Raw genomic sequence first — 10,495 nt, 5'->3', positions numbered from 1 at the left:
ATTAAACAAGCAAATACTTACTAAAGTCCTACTAAACATTCAAATACATCATTAGTAGTAATGATCCACTAACTCTATTTTTATTTAAAACCACAGGGAATGTCACCGTCCTTTGTACAGTCGACAACACAAGACAAAATTTTTGTAACAAAATAAGACTTATTACAATCGCTTAAGATCCCGCAGTGTGTAGCTTTACTGGTCGTCTGTACGATGCAAATGTACCCGTTTGTAAAACGAGGTGCAGTTATGTGCCCTTTATGGCTAAGACTTCTGAATTGAAATGGACACTTTCATGCTTTTCTCATTTCTGCACGTTGTTTTTCCAGTTATTTAGTAACTTGATTATGTGGATTCTATACTGGTGTGTCCTCTATTCAAAGAATATTATTTTTTGAAAGCATCGTAACAATTACTTTGTCCCCGACTTAACCCTTCAAGTTTTTTTGCTAGTAGAGATAGCGTTTGTTCATTCAAGCCCAATTTATCTAGTAATAAACAAAACAAAATTACTGTCACGGTTATATTATTAGTAGATAGCTTCGTGATCAAGCAGATAGTGCAATATAAGTAATCTCCTCATATTAATGAATACGATGGTTTGGATCTGGCATTTCCAGCTGATTAGCTATAAAATAAAGCCTTGGAGGAAATTCTGAATATTGCTTGTTAGACACGTGTTGTTATAGAGCGATAAATTGGATAATAAAGTAAGCTCACACTAAAATGAATATAAATAAAATATTTCGTCGTGTAATAACATAAAAATGGCAATGAAATGCAAGCATAAGGCTGCAGGTAATGAGTCGACCTGATTCACCGCTCTTTTACAACCTTTATACGAGCTTAGCGAATGCTTACGGCCTAGTAATTTATATGGAGAATCGTAAAAACTAACAGATATCTAGTTATTGTCTAGTTTATTTAGCCCTATGAGATATTACCGTACCGGACAAAGCCTGAAAATATAATAGCACGGTACATTGGCGGTGGATCAGCTACATCTGAAAGACAGAAATTATCAACAAGAAGACGCTACTCGATGGACCAACGACATCAAGACGATAGTTGGCAGTGACTAGATTAAAAGTGACCATGATAAGATCTTTGATACTTTTTGGGGACGAGGCTAAATAAAGGCATTTGTAGTTTTAACTTACTGTAATCAAAAGTACAAAACATTTGCGACAGCTCTGCAAATAAAATGGAATTAATTTGAGTTGAATTGAAGTTTAGTTCCATACAGTCCATCGTTTATAAGAATGAATGAGAAATGAGCATTATCATCCAGCGTCATAGTGCATTCCTAGAATTAGTTTAATAAAAACAAATATTAAATACCCACAATAAAGTTATTGTGTGTACCGTTTGTGTTACTGAGTTTGTTGCGGCGCTTCTTCTCAGCACTTGCCAAATGTTGGTCTCGAAGCGCTGGTAGGGTAAAAAGATTATGAGACATGTAGAGGCTCCTTAAGAGCAAAATGACGATTTGTAAGAACTATTTATTAGTCTAAACAAATAAAGAAATTTTGACTTTGACTTTGACTTTACCGATTCCCTCATACTTATGGGGGATTTTCTATCAACGGTTCAATTTAAAATTTTTCATCCATATACAAACCCAACTTTTAGTACTCTTTCGGACTTGACTTTATTTGTGCACTATTGCATTTTATGGGCAAAGTTCTGGTCAACAGCCGCGAGCAAAGTAAACGACTTTACGGAACAATGGAGGTATTGAATTACTACCTGCAGGTATAAAGGCTTTAAAATAGAGAGTAAAATGTGGAGAATAAGTGCATTTAGTACTTTGTGGTACTTATCTTTCAGAGTAAGTATAGGTACCCATTTGGCAGTACTTGGAAGTAAAGACCTTGTAAACAAGTCAATTCTACTCAAGTGAGTTTCAGTTACACTGAACGAATCATCTTAAATCTATTACGTCTGTTATTTTACTGAGAAAAGAAGAAAATATTGGCTGATTGAAAAAACAGGCGTACTTAGGTGACAAAAGAAAAAAACCATTCCCGAAGTTTTATACAACAGTTGGAATATTCAAAACAGTTTCCATTTAGCTACCTGAAAACAATAAAAATATGTCTACGAACATTAATTGTGGTAGGTAGGTAGATACAATTTCATGCGATCACAAAAACAATGCTACAAATTACCTATTGCATGAATGGCCCGAGGCAGTTACAACTTTGCTAATTTGAGTACACGGTAAATGCAATGCGCGTGAAAACTCCGTGTTTTCACGGCGAACACGGCTCGAAAATAACCTTTAATTTGGCAAAGTCCTGGCGAGGCGTCAGTCATTAGCCTAACAAAATATGTCGTTACGGGAGCGATACCGTCCCCCCTCGCTTACTGTAAAGTGTGGAATACACCGTAAGCTAGGTAACGCCGAGCAAAGGTAACTAAGGACAATGATTAGCGAACATTGACACACGGGCATGAGGAATTTCCTGTAAATAAGAGAGCTTATTAACAAAGTGAAGTGAAGTGAAGTGAAGATCTTAGGTAGATATAAGAAAATGCAGTAGGGGACAACCAACCCGTGAGAAAACCATACCCGGTCACCCCTAGATAGGTATATTAGCTCGCTTAAACTTACCTTCATTGACTTTCTCACAGTGTGTCCTGCGCTTTCCTTTGCATGCGTTGTAAATGGACGCTTTTCCCGTTTCCATTGCCACATCTTTTGTAGAGATAAGGTTTTACATATTACAGTAACTAACTAGAAATAAGGAACAACAATATTGTTAAATTGCATTCCCAAAAATGGCATTGCACCAGTGTCTCGGCAAAGTATTGTCGGGCTGAAACCTGAAGCGATATTTTTTTAATATCTATGCCGTACCTAACGTTGAAATAAGGCTTGCCAACTTACGAATGGTCAGAGAAGTATCCAGATCGTCTGCAACGCCTCGTTCCACAAGTCTACAGGGTAAGGCCATAGACTACTTAATAACTTACTGTAAAGCGTTTAGCAGAAACTATGAATATAATGAGTTTTCTTTTCAATAATCTGAAATTAAAATCACTTAGATCATTATGATCTCCCTTCATTGCAAAAGGGATATGTAATGTGCCTCGATAAATTGGAAATAAAAAACATCGCCAAAAGTGTGGAGTGTGAATCGAGGGTCCACAATTTCCAGCGATCAACCCATTGGATACGGTTTCCGGTCTCGATTAAACGTAAATGGGTGTGGAGGGTTGCTGCGACGTCGTTGGCAGATAGCAGAGCACAAAGTAGAACAGACAACCCTTTGAAGATGTTGATGTACACAACATAGTCTTTATTTAAGCGACAATAACCCAATGGTGTTGTCGGACTCGTCGAATCGAGATCCCTGATCCCTTCAAACCCTGCGCTGCTGGACTATTCTGGTAAACCCACTCGTAACACGAGCATATTTAGCTTACCACGAGGGCCTGAGGGACTTGATTGACTGTTTCTTTAAAAACCTATTTTTATGATTAAAAAAATTTTTGTAGAGATAAATAACTTCGTTGAGTTTGAGTATACTGTTTTACTTGTGCTACGGAAAAACAACAACACACAAGGCGTCATGCCACCTGATTCCGGTGTTATGTTTTTATTGATCCATTCTTTTGTATGCATACGATCGGGATTATTTTATTTGATGATGGTGAATCCGAAACAATCGTGGTCGAAACAATCAAAGGCGTGGTGACGTAATGACGAAGTGGGTACTTATAAACCAATCAAAATGTAACTGCAGTCCGCGAGGAATGGCGCCGTATTGCGAGGAACATCACTCATCGTGATTCACAATGATGACCACGACCACTCTGACAAGAGTGTACCGACTGAGAAGAAGAAAATGTAACTAAAGATAAGTGCTGATTTTCGATGCTTTATAGTGGGCTTTTTAAGAAAAAAACAATTTTAACTGTAAGTAAGATACAAAATGTATTTGGATATTGTAGACTTTTTTCACGTACGTAGACTTACATGCTTCCAGTACCAACTTCCAATGTTGCTTGCCTGCTAAGTTTGGTCGCAAATAGATTAAAGCTATTTGTGTTAGATATGTGATATTAGGAACCATGGTATCTATTGCCAATGGGATCTTAGCAGCACATTCTGCAAGTTGCCATTGTAGTTGCAAACAATCATATTTCTCGTTAAGAGCGAATAGCAAATTGAAAGCGAATTGCCATATGCGTAATAATCACGTACGGAAGCGGAGCGAATGGGAGGGTACTGTTACAATGGATTGTAGTTAGGGCTGGCAATTTGAAGGATGTATGATTAATGGGTGGAATGTAAAATTTATTAAAAATAGTAAGTACTTTATTTATGTAGTTTTAATAGCGGTGATTTTACAACAAAAATACATAAGTACTCTGACTTGCTGCGGACTGACTGTAGAACGGAAACTTGGCCCAATAAATTATTCGAGATTGACAGCGTGTTTCGAGTAAGTAAGCATTTTATATCTGAAGGATATAAGGACTGCAAAATGAGTTGGAAATCAGTGGTGCTAACTCTACATAAATTTATTTTTACCCGACTACGGCAAAGCAAAAGGAGGGTTATTACCCGACTACGGCAAAGCAAAAGGAGGGTTATGATTTTTTACCCGACTACGGCAAAGCAAAAGGAGGGTTATTACCCGACTACGGCAAAGCAAAAGGAGGGTTATGATTTTTTACCCGACTACGGCAAAGCAAAAGGAGGGTTATGACAGGCTATGTATGTATGTATGTATGTATGTTCATCTGTTCCCTCGTAACTTCTAAACTACTTATCAGAATTCGACAAATGACATATCATTAGAAGCGTCTTAATTGTCCGCTGGTTATAGGCTATATGGGGTTTCACAAAATCTAATGTGACGCCCTCTAGCGGACAAAACATACAGAGTAAAAAATAAAGTTAAGATAAATATGTCGTGTTTGGTATCATTTGAAAGCGCTTTACTTGTACATTTTGAATATATATTATTACTAGCATTTGCTTGTGACTTTACCTGTATTCATGGACTGATTGCATATAATTCACATCTTTTCGTTCATAGCTTCTTTACTATCATCAATTTAACTTTTGTTAATATTATGCGCCACAAATACACTTTAACACCAAAATAGTACAAATAATAAATAAAAAGTATAAAAACTAAAACCCAACTACGACAAAAAACGAAGGTCCGGGAACCGCAGTCACACGTTGTCAAAGTGCTACGGTAGGTAAGTATAAGCACAGATAATATAATACTAGTACAGATGCATCATCCCATACTCGAAATGTGGCCGACCTAAGTCTTGAAACTGCTCCGGCCCGTTTGGTTTCCTAGTGGTGATAACAGATCGCGCTAGTGTGCCGCAGCGGACTTGACCGTCCCGCGGTTTGCGACCCGCTAATGCTTTCTATTCTAGCAACTTGAGCGGAGTATTTATTTGGCGTGCTATGTCAAAAGATGGCGCTAAAGCCAATAAGTTTACTGCTTTGTTTATGAAGGAATGTAACTAAGCAAAAAACAGATTAGAGACGCTATTGAAAATTTCGACACGGTATAATAATGTCCAAGTAGCACAATGATCACAGCCGACGCTCAATATCCAGCAACCGTGGGTTCGTATCCCGCTACAAATTATCATCATAAAACTCCAAGTTGTTTTATTTTGTTAGGTATATAAAACAGGGCAATATCGAAACATGCAGTAATAAAGGTAGAATTATCAATAAAAAACTTATTTTTCCATAAAAATATTCAGAAATAATTATTATGTAAAAAAAACATAACCCTCCTTCTGGAGCAGTCAAGTAAATATCAAATGAACTGTTCGTAAAAAATACAAAATCTAGTTTTAGTTTTTCGTACTCGTATCGTAGTTTATTCAAAAATATGCCTACATTTTAATCGACTTGCACTTACAGGTTTAAGATTTAGGATTATCTGTGATTTAGGTTTAGGTTTTTTGTTGCATTCGTTTGCGCGTCACTCGCGATAATAATAGCACCTACCTATTTATTTACGAGTAATAATACCGTGCTGGCACAAAATATACCTAGGTGGCAAAATATTATTTACTTATTTAATTATTATTTTACTAATGTTTTATTCCTTCTCTCTCTCTATTTATCGTCGCCGAACACGTAGAATTTCGTCCAATGACACCATGCTACCCATCCTTATCACTCGCGCGTAATTGTATTGCTGTCGCGCTCGCTCACTCACTGTGACGGCCCGTCCCCGTCGTACGGGCTCGGCGACCGGACTATAGCATCATTTTCGATTCACTTACACGTGCTGCGTGAATGGCTGGCATGCATACCCAGCGTCGGACTGGCCATACAGTCGGGGTGGCATTTGCCAGCCGGGCCCCAGCCTGCGCGGGCCCCCCACGACCTGGGTTGCGGGGCATGCGGCAACCGTAGCACAGGGGGCCCGCGCAGCGTGGCCCCTGTGCTACGGTTGCCCGCGTGCATGTCTCGGAAACTGCGTCGTACAAAAAAATTGTACAGTCATAATTTGTAGAAAATTGCTTAAAGATTGAAGAAGTTATAAGCAAAAAAAAATCCTTTTTGCTTATGTATAACTTCTCCAATTTAATTTAGGACAAAAAGTTATGTAAACACAGGGCCGTCTTTAACCTACTAGGGGCCCTGGGCACTTACGGATCAAGGGGGCCCTTGTCATCTAGAAGAAGGTATTTTGAGACGGACAGACGGGGGCCCCCTCCGTCGCGGGGCCCTGAGCACGTGCCTAAAGTGCCCAGTGGGAAAGAGGGCTTTGACCATTTATGTTTCTTTCATGATGCCCTGGCCTTCATTGGTTGGATTTTTGGCAGGCAAGCAGTAGATACTCACATAGAATCCTGAACTATAGAACAAAGCTACAATACCGAACGGTGAAGATGTCAGACTGGCCGACTCGGGATCCAAGGAACACTGGTTTGAACCCCGCCGCCGCTGGACTATTGTGGGGAAACCACTCGTCACAAAAACATAATTTAGCTAAGCGCAACGCTCTCCACGGCATTGATGTTGAGATCAGGTCAACCTGATCTTCTGGCTGTTCCGCAACCACAATTACTTGGCCGACAAGCTGCACGAGCTCAACCCTTGCTGGGGCGACGACAAGCTTTACCAGGTCGCCAGGGACGTGAACATTGCTATGTAGTTACCAGCACATCGTGTATCACGAGCTGATGCCCGCTGTGATCGGTGAGTGGTTGTTGTTTATGGAATATGTTTCTTCCATCAGTAATAATCCCGTCGAGTAATAATAATTATGTTAGTGAACTTGAAAGAGAACTTACTAGGGGCCCTGGGCACTTAAGGATCAAGGGGGGTCTTATCATCTGGAAAAAGGTCTTTTGAGCAGACGGGGGCCCCTTCCGTCGTGGGGCCCTGGGCACGTGCCCAAAGTACCCAGTGGGAAAGAGGGGCCTGTGTAAACATATTTGTAGGCAAAACAATTTGCTACAAATTATGACACAGCGAATTTTTGTAAGACGCTTAAAAAAGTGTTTTCACCCCTTTTTTCAAGATGGCGGTTGGGGGACAAGGGTGGCGACCCCAAAAACTTGAGGTTAAGCTTCTATTGACCACATTGACCCACACATATCCCAAAAATAAAATTGCGTTCTCTAATAAATGCAATACTCGGAAAATTGCCGGAAAATGATGGGAGTTTTATTTTGCTTTTGTTATGTAATTACAGTGTTTAATTCTCACAATTTCATTCACGCAAGTGACTTGTGAGAGACGATTTTCAGCATTAAAGCGCATTAAAAAAACGAGACTTCGTTCTCTACTGGGGCAAGAACTGTTAGATTCGTTAATTATACAGTGTGAGTCACGATAAAGTGTACATATGAAATTAGGTGAAACTAGACCTATTTTTACCGACAAAAAAGAGGTCAAAATTTTTTTGAGATTTTTATTTAATTTTTTATATAATTTTTTTTCTTAAAATTACTTATTGCAAAGAAAACGTAATAACTTTTAAACTAAGAGGTATATACTGATAAAATAAAAACAGTGATAATGCTAAATAACAGAAGATACTAAAAAAATACTAAGAAAATGCCAACAAATAATAAAAAATGATACTTTTTGAAAAAAATCTGCTTATAAATTCGTGTTTTTTTGGTTTTCTCCAAAAAATTCCCCTATAACAGGTGGTTTTTATTGCTTTGTATTATTCTCTATCGTATTACCTTTGTAAAACCAAAAATCGCATGTCTCTATCCCTATCACATTTTCTATGATAGTTTGAACAAAGGGCCTACCACAACATTATTCTCCGCTACAGGTAGGGACAATTTTAATTTTAACTAAAATGCTTATTTTACTTCGAAATCTTTGGTTTTTATTTGAAATCTAACTTGTCTTTATCAAAATTACAAATCTAGAGCTTTTCAGTTTCGTTGTTAACGAAGCGTTGAATGGCGCGCCCGGAGAGGCTTAGTTCAAACGATCATAGCAAATGTTGTGATAGGGATAGAGACATGCGATTTTTGGTTTTACAAAGGTAATACGATAGAGAATAATGCAAAGTAATAAAAACCACCTGTTATAGGGGCTTTTTTTGGAGAAATTTATCAAATAACTAAAAATACACGAATTTAAAAGCAGATTTTTTTCAAAAAGTATCATTTTTTATTATTTGTTGGCATTTTCTGAGTATTTTATGTATTTTTTTAGTATCGTCTGTTATTTAGCATTATTACTGTTTATTACAGGATATACCTCTTAGTTTAAAAGTTATTACGTTTTCTTTACAATAAGTAATTAGAAGAAAAAAAAATGCTTAAATTTTTTTTAAAAAATCTCAAAAAAATTTTGACCTGTTTTTTGTCGATAAAAATAGATCTAGTTTCACCTAATCAACCGAATTCAAAAAAGGAGGAGGTTCTCAATTCGACCCGTATGTTTTTTTTTTTTCTATGTTTGTTACGCGATAACTCCGCCAATTATGAACCGATTTGAACAAATCTTTTTTCGGCGTATAGGTAATACCTCAAGGGTGGTCCCATTTCAATTTAATAATAGAAAAAACAACCCCCAAGGGTGGAAAATTGGGGATGAACTTTTTTATACGCAATATTTTTAATTTTTAGTTTTTTTTTTGTGTTCACGCATTTGAAGTCGGTTTTATTTTTTTAAAAAGTTAATTATCGTATTTTCATATGTGCACTTTATCGTAACTCACACTGTTAATCAAGGATTACGAAAACAGCAGCAACATTAAAATAAATTTTATAAAATCCGATTTGTATGAAAAATAAAATTATTAAAATGAAGATATCAATTTTCTGACTTCACTATACCATTTATATGACCATGTTAACATAGGCTAGTGTCGGCTCATATACCCATTTACCTAACACCCTGTATATTTTTTGATTAAGGACCTTATACTGGTTGCTTTAGTAGTAAATTTGTTGATTTCCTACATGTGGTTTTCTAGATTTTGACGTGTATAGAAAAATACAAAATTTCACCAAAATCAGCGTTTATAATATTTTGAAGTGCTTAAAAACTTTCTTTTCCACGACTTTTGTGAAGGAGGTGTAATGGAACTATCACGTTACATCCTCCAGCAGTAATCAGCCATCATATAGCTATCCCATCTGCCTTGGTACCTCTCTTCCAATGGTTTTTAGGTCTTGATAGCATCGCTCTCCCTGTTCTTAGCTATAGCATGCTATAGTGACCCAAGATTCTCTGGGAATTGGTCAAGATGACTGTGGAGGTAGTGCCCTTTGATTTAAATTATTACATCCTGAGTTTTTAGGGCATGTCTCACAATTTCATAGTAGTTACTAGTCCTGTGATTTCCGAAAATTTTTTTAGTAACTTCAACGAACGAAGTCCACGTAAATCGTTCCAAACGTCCATCAAAGTTAAGAAATCAGTATCTTTTATTAATATTCTTATTTGTGGGCCATCAAAAATTTACTGCTTTAACCTTTTTTTTAGTGACCGACCGAATATTCGTTTTCGTTTTCGTTTTCGGCCATTTTCGGCCAAAAAATGGTCATTCGGCCATATTTTCGTTTTCGGCCAAAAACCAGCCGAAGCTTCGGCCAAACCGAATATCAAAAATACGTGAATAAGATGGGGACGTTTATCGTTCCGATATCTTCGGGAGTGAATCTGATGCACTCATGGTTCCAATCAGACTTGAACGGACGCGGTATTGTCACACTCTTTTGAAGTTTTGAAGTGAGGTTACGTTCTAAAGGGTGTCCAGCGAAAATTTTCCAAGTTCAAAATTGAATACAAATAAAACCAAAGAGTTTTCATTAAGTTTAATTGTTTCAAAGTAGAGTCTAATGCGGATTTGAAATACGCCATGAGTCACTGGTCGGGAGCCTACAGAGCGTTCGCAGTTGAGCAATAAGTATTTGAAATGTATTGTCGAATGATCGATGAATGTCTGATACCACTGCAACTGCATCCCGGCCAACTACTATTTCAGCAAGGTGTCTCACCACACACGGAGAG

Source organism: Ostrinia nubilalis, chromosome 11 (assembly GCF_963855985.1).
Source record: "Ostrinia nubilalis chromosome 11, ilOstNubi1.1, whole genome shotgun sequence".
NCBI lineage: Eukaryota > Metazoa > Arthropoda > Insecta > Lepidoptera > Crambidae > Ostrinia > Ostrinia nubilalis.
This window is presented reverse-complemented; position numbering follows the sequence as displayed.